Raw genomic sequence first — 16728 nt, 5'->3', positions numbered from 1 at the left:
TTCTTTCTTTCTTTCTTTCTTTCTTTCTTTCTTTCTTTCTTTCTTTCTTTCTTTCTTTCTTTCTTTCTTTCTTTCTTTCTTTCTTTCTTTCTTTCTTTCTTTCTTTCTTTCTTTCTTTCTTTCTTTCTTTCTTTCGAGATGGAGTCTCACTCTGTTGCCCAGGCTGGAGTGCAGTGGTGCAATCTCGGCTCACTGCAAGCTCTGCCTCCTGGATTCACGCCATTCTTCTGCCTCAGCCTCCTGAGTACCTGGAGTGAGCCGCCGTGCCCGGCATTATTTTAGTTTTTGTAGAGACAGGGTTTCACCATGTTGCCCAGGTTGTTTCACATTGTTTTAATCCAGGCTAGTTATGAACTCCTGGGCTCCAGCAATACACACACCTTAGCTTCCCAAATTGCTGGGATTATAGGCTGAGTCACTACACGCAGCCTCTATATCATGACTCCTTTCATGGCGAGTATGGTGACTGAAACGAGTGTAGGCTTTACCGCACCTCTTACATTCATAGGGTTTTTCTCCAGTATGAATTCTTTCCTGGAGGTGAAGGGAACTGAGGCGACTGAAGGCTTGGTCACACTGTTTACATTCATAGGCTTTCTCTCCAGTATGAGTACTTCTATGGTTACAAAGGGAACTCAATCGACTAAAGGCTTTGCCACATTGTTTACATTCCTAGGGTCTCTCTCCAGTATAAATGCTTCCATGGTAATGAAGGGAAGTGGAACAGCTGAAGGCTTTATCACATTTGGTACATTTATGGGGTGTTTCTCCAGTGTGAGTCCTTTCATGCATCTTAAAAGAACAAGAAAATCTGAATGTTTTCCCACATTCCTTACATTCGTAGGGTTTCTCTCCAGTGTGAGTTCATTCATGTATTAGACAAGAACCAGAAACAGTGAACGCTTTACCACATTGTTTACATTTATAGGGTTTTTCTCCTGTGTGAGTTCTCTGATGTCTTTCGACTGAATTGAGAAAATGAAAAGCTTTCCCACATATCGTACATTTATAAGCTGGATTTCCACTGTACATTATCATGTGTCTTCTAACACCTGGAACAGAAACAAAGAATTTCCCACACTGTTCACATTTATATTGCTTCTCCCCATATGGTTTGTATCCTGAGTGAGCTAGGATGTGCCTATTAAGGAGGGAATGACGTACAAAGACTTTTCCACAAATACTACATTCACATTGCTTTCATCCAGTAGAAATGTTCTCATTCAGATCAAGATTTGGAATTTGGCTGACAACTTGTCCATCATACTGACTACCTTCTTTGCTTTCACACAGTCTCTGTGCCATATGATTTCTGTAAAAAAATGACAAGCACATTTTTATTGCTTGGTTTAGTAACTTTCTACTTATTAATAGGTCTTGGACTTACACTGCTGCTAATACCAGGGAAAATGCATTTTTTTTTTTTTTTTTTTTTTTTTTTTTTTTTTTTTGCCATGACCGAATTATGTGAAAGTAAATGGGTTACTACTGAAAACACAGCTACCACCTGCATGGCTATGACCAACATAGTAAGATTCATATACACAATTTTGTAGTACTATTTTCAAGTAAACTGTTTTCCAAACACTGACTGCTACACTGAAGTACGTTACATTTTGGGTGAAATTTTTCTAAAAAGAAATAAATTTACAGTGACTCTTATTTGTTTTGATTGCTTGTTTTTAAGTTCATGACATGCTAATATTCCTTGAGAGGACTTTATTTCCTCGTCTCAGTGCAAATTATCTTATATTTTTCCCAGGTTTTTCAAAGTGATCTTCAATATACTGGTCTTTCCATTTGTTTCCTAAAATGCAGACCCACAAAATTATCATGAATTATTACAAACTGTAGAAACATTACTAGATTTCATGTTCATTGTACACAGTGCCCATGTCTGATTTCTTCACCAAATCATTCCCTTGCCACATTCCAAATCACAAATAGCACTGATGATAGGGAAATACTTCTGTAATTAAGTGAAAGGTGTTGTCATTCTCACCTACAGAAGCCAGATTCCTGCAGATTTCCTGCATCATTTCTCTGTAGAGATTCTTCTAAGAAGAATCTAGCAAAGCCCATTCCTCCTGGGTAAAGTTCACAGCCACATCCTCAAAAGCCACGGAGTCCTAGAACATTCCACACATATGTATAGAAGGATAGGTGAGACTGACAGCACTGGGAACCTATACTCAATTCATAAGCTATGTACATGATTCTAAAATTTCCAAGCATATATTCTATGACTTGATTGTCACAACTCTTACTCTGTTCACACATACTCCCTCCCACACGGCAGTACTAATGCTAGAATTGAACTCTTCAAAAAGACAACAGCAAAGTAGAAACACCCATCTCATTAGAGAATCCAGGGAGTAAGATGTGCTGCCAGGAGTTACCTTGTAACTTCACTTTGTACATTTCTAGTAGCTGCCATAATAAAGTCCTACCTGATGTGCATAAGTGAGTTAATATTATCAGTCCTGAGACTACTTATTCTTAAAAATGCCTGCTCACAAAGTTCAATCTTCGTCTGTATTAGTAACTTACATTTTGAAAGGGATTCCACCAACCCAAGTAATAAGAATAAGAATTACTTATGCAATATATTTGCCAGAACTTTTTCTGCTGAAGATCTATTATTTTGTGTCACTGCAGTGGTGCTTAGGGAACCAGACGCCAAAACACAGTCTGAACAGTAAGTGTTCAATGACTTTCCCTGGTAGACAATATTTTACATGTGCTGTCGCTTGTTAACTGGACAGTCGAGCCCATTCCATGTGATTACACCAAGAGAGAATAAGCTTATTAAATTCAATTGAGAAGAAAATAAAACCAATAGTTGATATTTAATAATACTAATACAATAATTTTTAAAATTTCTATTGCACAATGTCAAGGCAGAAAGGAATAAGAGGAAATATGACACATGTTTTTTAAAATGACATTAATGTCACCACTTCCAGATGTTAATCCTATGAAATCACATAAATTCCCAAATCAGGTTGTTTTAGGCAAGAAAAACTACTTTTTCATACAGAGTAAAAATGACAAATGTCTAATGATTTTTAGTCATCTAAAAAAAGAGTGATTGCTTGTCTAACATACTTCTAAGATTTTCAAACGAAAATATTCAGGACAGCACAGTATTAGCAGAGAGATGAGCAAGCAGAACAAGGGAAGAGAAAGTCTTAATGACCCAGCATTTATATGGAAAGTTGATGAATGAGAGAATAGGCACTGTAGAATAGAAAAAGAAATCACATGCACATTAAAATATGAGGCAAACCAGGCTAGCATCTACTTGGGAAAATGCATTGCATTCTTCTCTATTCCATGAACAATAGTCAACTTATTATATATTCAAATATGAAAGATAAAAAAAACCAAAACACTTTCAGAAGTCACAGCAACATTTTTTTTTTTATGAAGGATTAGGCAGAATTTTTTTTATGTAAGAAAAAAGTGATAAAGGAACAGACAAACTCAAACATATTAAAATTTAGGGAATAAAAAGAAAATGGAATGGGCCGGGAGTGGTGGCTCACGCTTGTAATCCCAGCACGTTGGGAGGCTGAGGTGGACGATCACCTGAGGTCAGGAGGTTGAGACCAGCCTGGCCAACATGGCAAAATCCCGTCTTTTTGTTGTTCGTTTGTTTGTTTGTTTTTTGAGACAGAGTCTCGCATTGTCGCATTGTCGCATTGTCGTTTGGGCTGGGGTGCAGTGGCAAGATCTAGGCTCATTGCAACCTCCACCTCCCGGGTTCAAGCAATTCTCTTGCCTCAGCCTCCTGAGTAGCTGGGATTACAGGTGCCTGTCACCATGCTCAGCTAATTTTTTTGTATTTTTAGTAGAGACAGGTTTTCACCATGTTGGCCAGGCTGGTCTGGAACTCCTGACCTCGTGATCCACCCACCTTGGCCTCCCAAAGTGCTGGGATTACAGGCATGAGCCACTGTGCCGGGCCTAAAACCCCGTGTTTACTAAAAATACAAAAATTAGCTAGGTGTGGTAGTGGGTGCCTATAATCCCAGTTCCTTGGGAGGCTGACACAGGAGAATCACTTGAACCTGGGAGGCGGAGGTTGCAGTAAGCAGAGATGGCGCCACTGCACTCTAGCTGGGCTACAGAGAAAGACAGCGTCTCCAAAAAAACAAACAACAACAACAACAACAACAAAAACCCTCAGAGGCCGGGCACAGTGGCTCACACCTGTAATCCCAGCACTAAGGGAGGCCAAGGCGGTTGGATTACCTGAGGTCAGGAGTTCAAGACCAGCCTGGCCAACATGGTGAAACCCCGTCTCCACTAAAAATATGAAAAATTATCCATGTGTGATGGTGGGCGCCTGTAATCCCACCTTCTTGGGAGGCTGAGGCAGGAGAATTGCTTGAACCCGGGAGACAGAGGATGCAGTGAGCTGAGATCATGCCACTGCACTCCAGGCTGGGTGACTGAATGAGGCTCTGTCTCAAAAAAACAAAACAAAACAAAACAAAAACCCCCATATATCCAGATAAGAGGATACAGATGTGTCCACTCTTATAAATTCTTCACCACGCTACAAGAGGGGAAGTGACATTTTGGTGAATCTTTGTAAATCATCAATTTATCTATCACACTTTTATTACACTAGTAGCATTTACAAAGCTAAGTAATACAATTCCATTTGAAATTATCCATAAATAGAACAGACCTTTAAAACTTACTACACTCACTCTGGGGAAGAAATAAATATGAATTTTTAGCAAATAAAATATATCATTTTACCTTGCTTCTTTGGAAATAGTATTTTTATCTTTCAAGCTGTACTGACAAAATGTATCTTACATTCAATGAAAAACTGAAACTCAAATAAGCGGACAAGCCTTTTCAAGGTAACAAACTCAGGGAGAGGCAGTGCTGACTCCAACGCAGACCTTTCTAAGTGTCACGGCAGGCCATTCTATCCCTCGGGACACCCATCCTGTTCAGTAAAGTACTCAGTGACCACCTAGGAGGCACTGGCACTGCTCTTTGTCCTCCTGTGTGCCTTAAGTGCATTTGAATATTCAGGTTCTTGTACATCCTCTCTGGGGTGGGTTTTCCTTGTCCTTTGGGACAGTTTTTCTCTCTTCACAAGTCTGGGACAATCTAGAGAGCAGAAATCATTTCTGCCTTTTCCTCTCAATATCAGCATCCGATTGGCAGACCATCAACGTGTCTCCGATGAATAAAAACTCGGGCTGGAGGAACAACTTTAAAGACCTAACTTTAATGACATTACATTGTATTGTCCATAATTTTAATGTCCTCAAATTTTAATGACCCTAAGGGGTCACCACTGTAGATGAAACTATACCAGGAGATTCCTCTAAGGCCAAGAGCATCCAGCTGCTCCCCTGAGAGACTCTACCCCCTACCTCAGGCTGTCCTTGGTGATGAGATGACCCCGGGGCTGATACTCATACTCACTAGACCCTCCAATAGACCTGGCCACAGTGGGTATCCTGGGTCATCCCCAGACAGTTCTAAAATGCCAGGACTAGGAAAAGACAGGAGGGTGGCTGAGGACACAACACCCTGTAAAGTTTTCACAGGGGGACCTCAACCTAAAGACATTTTGGTAATATGTACACTTAGGAAAGATGAAAAGAAGAGAGGCGCAAAGATTTTTTTACAGTAGAGTGTCAGATGATTTATTCTCCGCTTTCCTGTCATGTAAAATGTTTGGAAACAGAAAAATATTTTGGTCAAAGTGGCTCACGCCTGAAATCCCAGCGTTTTAGGAGGCCGAGGCGGGTGATCAATTAAGGTCAGGAGTTCGAAACCAACCTAGCCAACATGCCAAAACCCTGTCTCTACTAAAAATACAAAAATTAGCTGGACGTGGTGGTGGACACCTATAAGCCCGGCTACTTGGGAGGCTGAGGCAGGAGAATCACTTAAAGCCGGGAGTCAGAGGTTGCAGTGAGCGGAGACTGCACCATTGCACTCCAGCCTGGCGACAGGGTGAGACTCCGTCTCAAAAAAAAAAAGAAAAAAAAAATATATATATATGTATATATGTAAAATATACATTTAAAATTACTACGTGTTGATAGTATTTGAAGTCATGGGACTGACTGTAGGTAGAAACAAGAGAAGGCAGGGAAAGTTTTTATATTTATATTTATATATAATTATATAAAATTAATATACATAATTATAATATATAAATATATAATATAGGCTGCGCACGGTCGCTCACACCTGTAATCCCAGCAATTTGGGAGGCCGAGGTGGGCAGATCACCTGAGGTCAGGAGTTCGAGACTAGCCTGACCAACATGGAGAAACCCCATCTCTACTAAAAATACAAAATTAGCTAGGCGTGGTGGTGCGTGCCTATAATCCCAGCTACTCAGGAGACTGAGGCAGGAAAATCACTTGAACCCGGGAGATGGAGGTTGTGGTGAGCCCAGATTGCATCATTGCACTCCAGTCTGGGCAAAGAGGGTTAAACTCCATCTCGAAATGAATAAATAAATAAAACAAAAAATATATATTTATGTCTAAATATATAATTATAATACACAAATGTATATATAAAATACATTTATTATAAATTTATTAATATATAAAATATGTTTATTTCTGAGACAAGGTCTGGCTCTGTCACCCAGGCTGGAGTGCAGTGACACTATCATAGCTCACTGGAGCCTTGCACAGAGGGCTCAAGCGATGCCCCCACCTCAGCCTCCTGAGTGGCTAGGATTGCACGCACACCCCACCATGCGTAGCTAATTTTAAAATTCTTTGTAGAGACAGGGTCTTCCTTTTTTGCCTAAGCTGGTCTTAAACTGTGGGCTCAAGTGATCTTCCTGCCTCAGCCTTCCAATGTGTTAGACGTGGGCCACTGCATCTGGTCTAATGCATTTTTTAGTTTGTGAGTTTATATTATTTAATATTTTTAAGTACTGAATGTGTTGAACAGCCAACTTGCAGAATTCACGAACAATGGACGGTCAGCTCTCATGTCCTGGTTCAAATCGCCCCAGCACACCACAGCTAGAAACCTTTCAGCCAACTTCCACTTATGTCTCCCGGGGCAGGACAATGTCACTTGGCCAATCCCCACTAAGAGGGACTCTGGAAAGGCAAGAAACTATTCTGTTCTCTATAATGGAATGTGACCAGGAAGAAGGCAGCTGGGAGGGCCAGCTGGGCCCTCCAACCAGCAGCGTCCACCATCGACCAACTGCCCTAGAGCTACACCGTGCTGGGCATTTGGGGCACTGTTATGAGCAAGAGTTTCCATTTTTCTTCTCATGGGACCTTTATGTTAGTGGCAAGAGACAATTTTTTTTTTTTTTTTGAGACAGGGTTTTGTTCTTGTCACTCAGGCTGGAGTGCAATGGTGTAATCTCGGCTTACTACAACCTCTGCCTCCTGGATTCAAGCAATTCTCCTGCCTCAGCCTTCTGAGTAGCTGGGATTACAGGTATGCACCACCACGCCTAGCTAATTTTTGTATTTTTAGTAGAGATGGGTTTTCACCATGTTGGCCAGGCTGGTCTGGAACTCCTGAGCCACTGTGCCCAGCCAAGAGGGAGATTTTAAATCAATAAGTATAACTGTGATGAGTGCCAGAAAGAAGAGTGTGTGTGATGGGGAGGGGACCTAAGTTATTGTCTCATACTTTAACACTTTCATAGGCAATAACTAAACACTTAGAAGCTTAAAACAACACACACCTTTAAGCCAATTTTGGCAAGATAGGAGTTGAGCACATTTTAGCAGGTCCTCTGCTTGGGATCTCACGCTAAGCAGCTGGGCTTCATCCTCATCTGAGGCTCAACCAGGGCAGAATCCATTTCCAGGTCCGCTGAGGTTATTGGCAGAATTCATTTCCTCGGACCCGCTTGGCAAGGGCCCAGCTTTTTGCTTCCTTGCCTACGGGGCCCCCTCAAAGGTCCTTTCTCAGCACAGCATCTCCCTCCTGCAGCGCCTGCAGGCGGAACCTCTCTCTCTAGTGTGCGAAGGTGATGCACTGTGACAGTGACATCCCGTTGCTTTTGCCAGGCTCTGTGGGTTAGAAGCCAGTCACCGGTTTTGCTCGTACCCAAGGTCAGGAAGACTATGTAAGGGCATAGGTCATTGGGGGGTCAGTCACTTTAGGGTGTGGCTGCCACCATTGAACTTGGTGAGACTTTAAGGGTTGGTAGGAGCCGGCCAGGTACAGGGGTGAGGGTGTGTCAGGCAGGGGTTAGGGCATGGAGGGGGATGCAGAGGCCTGCACCCTGGAATGTCCTTTCACTCCCTGAGGTTTTGTTCTCCTGATCCCTGAGTACATCCCAGAACACGGTGGGGCCCTAGCAGGGGAGATGTAGGGAAGCATGTGTTGTTCATCCGGGGACCTTGTTAGGCAAATCAGATTAGGGGCCAGGCTTTCAGTGGTGGGTGCAAGTGTGGCAGTGATGAGTGTGCAGGTGTGTGTGGGAAGAGCGATGGGGATGGGGTCAGCCCCAGCCACCATGAAGACCTTAACTGTGCATCCACCCATCCCAGCAGCCTCCCTGAGAGAGTGCCTTCAGGGTGCAGGTCCTGTTTTGCACATGGAAGTGAATCAGAGTGGGACACGGCCTTGCCTTAGAGAGGTTACACTTCTTCTCCTTCTTCTTCTTCTTCTTTGTTTTTTTAAATTTGCGACAGTCTCACTCTGTTGCCCAGGCTGGAGTGTAGTGGTGTGACCTTGGCTCACTGCAACCTCTGCCTCCCAGGTTCAAGTAATTTTCCTGCCTCAGCCTCCTGGGTAGGGTAGCTGGGATGATAGGCATGCATTACCATGCCTGGCTAATTGTTGTATTTTAGTTTCACCATATTGGCCAGGCTGGTCCCAGTCTCCTGGCCTCAAGCGATCTGCCCGCCTCAGCCTCCCAAAGTGCTGTGATTACAGGTGTAAGCCACCACACTGGGCGAGAGGTCACACTTCATGCCACGTGGGAGGCAGCCACTCAGACAGCACCCCAGCTGGCGCTGGGAGTGAGGGGTGCTCAGCGTCCTAGGAAGGCAGAGGGCTGCTGAGAGGTTCGGGGAGGAAGGACTGAAGGAGGATTTGAGATTTTTCACCCGAGCAGGTGGGTGGATGGAGGGGCTGTTTACAGAGAATCACAAGAATGTGGATGAGCAGGTTAGGGCACTAATAAAGCACTCTGTTTTGGCCCGCAGAAAATTTGAGATGCTTCCCTGTGTCCAGCTGGGGCTTTGGGAAAGGTCAGGGCTGAGCATCTGACTGGGATGGATGTCTCTGGCAGGCAGCAGAGCATGTGGATGGTTTGTGAAGCCCGGAAGGGCAAGAGATTTCCTGTAGCAGTGCACACTGCAAATGGAAGGGCATTTGACGTGAGCCCAGACATATACAAGTTGGGCAGAGAAAGGGGTGGGTCCCCGGCACCCACAGAGGAGCCGCTATAGAGGTACAGGAAAACCAAGGGTGTGGGGTCACATGATGCAGGAAGCTCAAATAAGATGAGGAAAGAGGTCTTAAAAACGATCAGGGCTGGGGACAGTGGATCATGCCTGTAATCCCAACACTTTGGGAGGCTCAGACAAGAGGATAGCTTGAGGCCAGGGGTTTGAGACCAGCCTGGGCAACATAGAGAGACCCCATTTCTATAAACAAATAAATATCATTGGTACTTGGCATTTCAGGCAGGGAACAGCAAACACATGAAAGCTCTGAGGCAGGAAAGGGAAGTGATTAGTGCTCGCTCCTCGTTCCTTTATCAGACCTTAAAGAGATGCAGAGACATTTCAGGTACTCTTTGGCCGAGCTCCTTCAGGGAAGGCCTAAGTTCGCTTCTACTTCCCGTCTATTAATTTTCTTTTTTTTTTTGGAGACAGAGTCTCACTCTGTCGCCCAGGCTGGAGTGCACGCAGTGGCACAATCTCAGCTCACTGCAACTTCCACCTCCCGGGTTCAAACGATTCTCCTCCCTCAGCCTCCCCAGTAGCTGGGACCACAGGTACGTGCCACCACGATCGGCTAAGTTTTTGTCTTTTTAGTAGAGACGGGGTTTCATCTTGTTGGCCAGGCTGGTTTCGAACTCCTGGCCTCAAGTGATCCACCTGCCTCGGCCCCACAAAGTGCTGAGATTACAGGCGCGAGTAACCGTGCCCGGCCCTACTTCACTCCTAACGCCCACCATACGTGCTTCCAAATGTTTGCTGAATGACAAGGTGAACGAGTGAATGGGACTAGGTGACTTTGGGCAGCAGGCAATCCTATTCCTTGGACCTCAGTTTCCCTTTTTGTAAAGCAAGCCTGTATCTCGCTCTCTGCCCTAAAAGCCTGAGTTCTGGGCTTGAGATGAGCGGGTCCCGTAGAGCAGACTCCAAGTGGACGTTGAGCTGGGTCTTCTAGAAGGCCAGAATCCGGCCAGCTCTAGGGTCCGGTCCTCCCGAGGGACCCCGCACGCCCAGTCCCAGCGCCGCCCCCTCCCAACTTCCCTTTGTTCCCCAGGCCCCGCCCTCTCCGCGCAGCTCGCTCCCCATTGGCCGGGGGGCGGGCCCTGGGCGCCCGGCTCCACTGGGGGCGGGGCGGCGGTCGGGGCCCTGTGGCCTGCGCTGTGTGTGTGTCCCCGCGGCAGCCCAGCGCCAGCTGCAGCTCAGTGATCCCAGCCGGATCCTGAGCGGGGAACACGGGCTGAAGCGGAGGCTGCGGCCCCGCCCCGGGGCTTCATTGTTGAGGCTGCCGCGGCTCTGTCGGCTGCTCAGCTGCCCTCCAGTCGGCCCAGGCGCCGCGGCTAGGAGCGAGCGCTGCGAGGCGGCGGCCTGAGGTGAGACGGCGCGACCGGCGACCGGGTCTCCGGACCGGGCGGGGGTCTCTGCCCCAGGCGTGGCGGCCTGGAGCTGGGCTCCTTAGGGTCCGGGGTCGGGATCCGGGGTCCGTGCGCCTGGGCTTTGTCTCGGCCTCTGGTGCCACCGGGGGCTTCGCGCCTCCTGCGACACCGCGTGGGCCCGCGCGGTGGTCCCGGTCGCCCTGCGGGTGGGGGCCGGTCCCCACTGCTCCCCGGCTCCCCGCGTCTGCCGCGGAGGGGACTGCATGGACCCGGGCGCTGACTTCTGCCCGGTACCCCCGCGGCGTGGCTGGTCCCCGTGTGCGGCAGAGGGCGTCCTGCGAGGACCCACTCGTGGGGCGGGTCCGGGTCACCGCGAGTGGGAGACTCCGTCGCCCTCCCCGCCCTCCCTCGCAGCGAGACTGCTTGGCTATCACCGAAGGGACTGCGCGGACCCTCGAACGAGGGAGTCCGTGACTCTGGGTGGGGGCTCTTTCCCGGCCAGCATGACGGCTTCCTGAGTGTTTTGTCACCTATATAGGTGGCTGCGTGGACCCGCGCGCGTGGGTCCTGGCCGCCCTGCTAGTGGGGCTGTGCGCCGCCCCGTGGCTCGTCTGGGTCGACCCCACCTGGGACGCGGGTGTAGTGGTTGTCTGTGCCCTGGGGGCGCTGTTGGTCGGGGCGCACTGCCCCCAACCCGTGATTTATCCTCTCACTTGCCGGGCGGGAGGAAGCGAGAGGCGCGCGCCCGAAGCTGTCGCGCAGCGGCCGCACAGACCTCTGCCCTGGCTGGCGCGTCCGGGGGGGGGCGAGGGGCTGTCACCGCGTCCCACCGCCGCGCTTCCAGCTCTGGCCCCGGGCTGAGATCTGATTGGAGGAAGCAGGGCCCTTCTGCCTGGCGCTTCTTGATTTCTTCCGTTAGTAATGGGAAGAAAAAAAAATCTGGAAAGCCAGATTAAACTTTGTAGCTCTCAGCGCCTGGAGAGTGGAAGAAACTCTCCCAAAAATTTGGCGGGCCGGAAAATGCGTTTCAAGCAGGAGCATCCACACGCAGGGAATGAGGCCAAGGCAGTTACAGCTAGAGGTCAGATTTATGAGGAGAGAGCCAGGGTGAGGTCCATGGGTGGGGAGACTCCGACCTCAGCTTGATGGGAAGACCTGATGCTGCCCCTCAGACGCTGTATTTCTCAGCCACCAAAGAAAGTGGAATCACTCCTTAGTGAATGCTTTCATCAAACTTTTGAAAAACCTGTAATGTCCCAGGAAGCAAAATCAAACTAGACAGTTTCCCCCTTTTAAGAGTGTTAAAAGTCCCGGAGACAAACAGCAGAAGGTTCAAGGAGTCCAAATACTCAACCTGAAGTTCTTTCTGAACAAGAGATGGTGTATAAATAACAGGCATACAAGAGAAAACTGAACTAATCACCGCAGCTGTGGCTCCTAGCCCTGTAGCGTGTCATGCAGACCCTTTTGCCTTCTCTGCCCTCCACTGTCCCAGACCCCAACACTACGCGCACCTCCAGTCATCAGCTCCTGCGGACCCATTGCTATGAACTCTGTTTCGGTGGCTCCCTTCTCTCTGAAGTTTTGCTTGTTCTCCTGAAGTCCTGGTCTTTAAGAGCTTATGATCTGCAGGGACAGATTGGCTTTGGGTAGTACATAGTTAACTGTAGCACAGCTTGAAAAATGCTCTGATAGAGGTGGGCAGGCAGTTTGTACATGCGGGTAAATGCGAAGTTCTTTTTCAATACCATGAATCCAAGTATTCATGCTATTTTAAATCTGCAATTCTTTGACTCTCCAGAGGGCTTTTAGATTGATTTTTTTTCTATTAGTTCCTAGTGTTTGTTGCATAGTTCGGAGCACTTGATTAAAACTTACCAGGTCTGCCGGGCGCTGTGGCTCACGCCTGTAATCCCAGGACTTTGGGAGGTCTAGGCAGGCGGATCACTTGAGGTCAGGAGCTCGAGACCAACCTGGCCAACATGATGAAACCCTGTCTCTACTAAAAATACAAAAATTAGTTGGGCGTGGTGGTGGGCGCCTGTAATCGCAGCTACTCAGGAGGCTGAGGCAGGAAATAGCTTGAACCCAGGAGGCGGAGGTTGCAGTGAGTCGAAATGGCTCCACTGCACTCCAGCCTGGGCCATAGAGTGAGACTTCGTCTCAAAACAAAAACAAAAACAATGTACTGGGTCTACCTCCGGCTTTGGAATTTTCCTGGAAGGCCTTCTCTTCTGGGCTTCATTTTTCTTACTTTTGAGGATGGTAAACTACATAAGTTCCAAGAATCTTTGCCCTACACCTTTAATTCTTTCAAGCAAATATAGCAGAGAAAAATTCTCTTCCCGGCAATGGTGTAAGTAATGGAGGCCTTTGAAAATGTGGATTCTAAAATGGAAATTCTTTTTCTTCTTCCCCTTTTTTTCCTTTTAAACGAGTTTAGTTACATGAGTATATACTTTATCTCGGAGTTAAGGACAAGTATCTATGATGAAAGCTTAAGCAGCTTTTTGGCAATATCTTGCATATTCTTCACAATTGTGTTTTATGTGCAGCATCTTCACTATATCCAGTTGGTTTGTTTTTTTCTCATTAATGGAGTTGTTGAGCTCAGAACTTTTCAGGAGCAGTTTGTTGATCTTTTAAGTGTCATGTGAAATATGTTCTAATTTAACATTTTATTTGGTTGAGTAAAATGGGAATAAATGGAAATTTGAGAGTGCCTTGAGTAGATGTACTTGGCTTTGTGTAATGGTTTGAAGCATAGTTTAAAATTACCACTTGTGGCCGAGTGTGGTGGCTCACACCTGTAATCCCAACACTTTGGGAGGGCAAGGCAGGCAGATCACGAGGTTAGAAGATGGAGACCATCCTGGCTAACACGGTGAGACCCCATCTCCACTAAAAATACAAAAAACTTACTCTAGTTCTTTTGAGCAGAGGATTTGGTTTCGATATGTGGCCCTATTAAAGCTTTTGTTAAGTCCAAATACTTTCTGAACTTCAGTTCCCTTACCTATAAAATGGAGTTAGTTGTTAATAACATCTATTCTGCCTAACTCAGGAGATTGTTTTGAGGATCAAATGAAATCATGAATGTAATGGAATTTTGTAAATTTTAAATGAAATATTGTATTACCTAAGATAAAAACAAAACAAAACAAAACAAAAACACTGTATTTAAGAATGGAATGAATCTGGGTTTTCCTTTGAAATCCCAAGTGTTTAATGTACAGAGAAGTTTTAATGTGTCTGTTGGGGAGCTTCATTAGGATTGTTTTCTATCTTTAATTGGCCAGTATTGTTTTATATTTTAGCATTTTTGGGGAACATCAAAATTTGTGTTTCAGGTATCATTAATATTTTACAAAGTTATTGAATGTTCATGATTTAGTCTTTAACAATCTCTTCAATTATTTACATTCCCACGTAAAAAATGAAGTAATGAACGTCCATGTAAATAACATTCCCATGCTTTAATGAAGCATAATTTCTTGACATTGCAGTTTCTAAGTGCCCTGTCTTGAGGTTGGGAAAGCTGAAGGGCAGTCAGAGGTCAAGGTCAGCAAAGCATCACCTTTGACATTTGAAATCCAGCAGCAGGTATCACAGTGAACCCCATTCCAGCATCCAGGAAGTTTCTCTGCACTGTCTGTCCTCCAGCCACCTCAGAATCTGTGTCTGCAGTGTTGGTCCTGCTTTCCTCTCTCCTCTGCCTTTTCTTTCTCTTCACCTACTTCTACCGAGTGCCTCTGATGTCCCAGACAGTGGCAGTGGGAGTACAAAGGCTAATAAACCCGGCCCTGGTCCTCAGAGAATTTATGTTTTCTGTGCAGATATTAAGTGACACTGTCATACATAGTGTTGACAAACATTGATACAGATTTCCTGTGAAGTGCAGAAGCACCATCCTAGAAGCAGAGATGCAGAGGCAGCACTGGTGACTCACACATGGAGAGCTGGAGTTCTTGGTCTAGTGGGATCAACTGACCTGGACATCATTTCAGTGCAGCGGAGTGAGTGCTGGGATGGGCTCCCTCGGGGCATCTGGGGCTGGGTTTGTCTGGTGTTTAGTCTCCTGCATGGTACTTAGAGTTTATCAGTAAGATGAGCATTGGGAGGTTTCTAAGTGAAAGGAAAGGCAATCACTGACCTGAAACCTAAAATCTGTAGGTGTTCTGGGCCATTTATAATTCACTGAATCTGTTTTGTCAGAACAAGTCTATCATCTACTGTTTTGGATGGAGTGTGGCCAGCCGTGCCTTGCGATGTAAGGAAATCAGGAAACGCTTGTCAAGTGTCAACACCGTGCCAGACACTCTTCTAGGGGTTTCCACGTAAATCACTGTATTCATTTCTGTTGCTGCTTTACCACATTTCCACAAATTTAGTGGCTTAAAACAATCGAAATTGTATCATCTCACAGTTCTGTGGGGCAGAAGTCTGACGTGGGTGTCACTGGGCAAAAATCACCACGTGGGCTGGGCTGCATTCCTCACTGTAGAACTGTTTCCAAGTGCTTTTGGCCAAATATAGTTCCTTGTGGTTGCAGGACTGAGGTGTCTGTTCCCTTGCTGGCCATCTGTTGGGAGCTGCCCTCAGCTCCTGAGGCCTCTATCTGGTCTTTGCATGTGGTCTCATCAGCTCAGGACTAGCTAGGCCAGGGACCTGGTCAGGCTCTCCAGTTCCCATGTGTGCATTTCTCTTCTTCCACTCGGAGAAAGTTCTATGCCCTATTTAAAAAAATTTTTTTGAGATGGAGTCTTGCACTGTTGCCCAGGCTGAAGTGCGGTGGCATGATCTCAGCTCACTGCAACTTCTACCTCCCGGGTTTAAGTGATTCTCCTGCTTCAGTCTCCTGAGTAGCTGGGACTACAGGTGCCCGCCATGACGCCCGACTAATTTTTCTATTTTTAGTAGAGATGGGGTTTCACCATTTTAGCCAGGATGGTCTCCATCTCTTGATCTCGTGATCCACCCGCCTTAGTCTCCCAAAGTGTGGAGATTACAGGCGTGAGCCACCGTGCCTGGCCAGTTCTATGCTCTTAGAGGCTCATGGGATTAGATTGGACCTCCCTGGATAGCCCAGGATACTCCTCCTAAGGCCTGTGGCAAAGCTCTTTTGCTGTGTGACATAGTCACAGGTCTAGGGGGTTGGAATCTCCCACCACAGTTACCGATCCACTTACTACAGCAGCCTGGGAGGTGCTTTTCATTGCCTCTGGTTAACAGATACCAATTTTTTTTTTTTTTTGCAAATTGGCAGGAACGTGAAGATCCCTCTTTTTTTTTTTCTGAGACGGAGTCTCATTCTCTTGCCCGGGCTGGAGTGCAGTGGCACGATCTTGGCTCACCACAACTTCCACCTCCCGGGTTCAAGCAGTTCTCCTGCCTCAGTCTCCTGAGTAGCTGGGACTACAGGCACGAGCCACCAAGCTCGGCTAATTTTTGTATTTTTAGTAGAGACGGGGTTTCACTTGGTTGGCCAAGCTGGTCACAAACTCCTTACCTCATGATCCGCCCACCTTGGCCTCCCAAAGTGCTGGGATTACAGGCGTGAGCCACCGCACCCAGCCAGGAAGATCCTTCTTAAATGAAAAAACCATTCCTCTGACTTGATGTGAGGCTGTTGGTGAGATTCATAGCAGTGGAGAGAGGTCCATCAGAAACGGAGCTAAACTTTGTGTTTTGGAGTATTTTGATGGCCTGCTCTGATTATGTGAGTTTTGCTAAGAAGTCATTAGAGTAATTCCTCTACTGGAAGAAACACCCATATGGGGAATTTGGGACCTTGCCTTTTCAAGTTTTACACAAAGGACTCTTCATGGGCGAAAAGTACATGATTCCAGGTCCATTTCTAGAATGCAAACAGCTGCATCAACCCAACAGCGATTCACATTCTTGAGTTTGAGAGAATCTGATTG

General features: G+C 46.4%; 1 long non-coding RNA gene and 1 pseudogene across 1 annotated transcript in view; one reads left to right on the top strand and one right to left on the bottom strand.

Annotated features, from left to right (window-relative positions):
* Positions 1-381: 381 nt before the first annotated feature.
* On the bottom strand, positions 382-1314 carry LOC139356498 (zinc finger protein 669-like; annotated as a pseudogene).
* Positions 1315-10561: 9247 nt separating this feature from the next.
* LOC139356895 (uncharacterized) overlaps positions 10562-16728 on the top strand; it is a 40674-nt gene continuing 34507 nt past the window's right edge. The window contains exon 1 of the long non-coding RNA XR_011609406.1: positions 10562-10801. This is a non-coding gene — a long non-coding RNA (uncharacterized lncRNA). The remainder of the gene's footprint in view (positions 10802-16728) is intronic.

Source organism: Macaca nemestrina, chromosome 10, assembly GCF_043159975.1.
Source record: "Macaca nemestrina isolate mMacNem1 chromosome 10, mMacNem.hap1, whole genome shotgun sequence".
NCBI lineage: Eukaryota > Metazoa > Chordata > Mammalia > Primates > Cercopithecidae > Macaca > Macaca nemestrina.
Note: the sequence above shows the minus strand (reverse complement) of the source record. Positions and strands in the feature narration are given on the sequence as shown.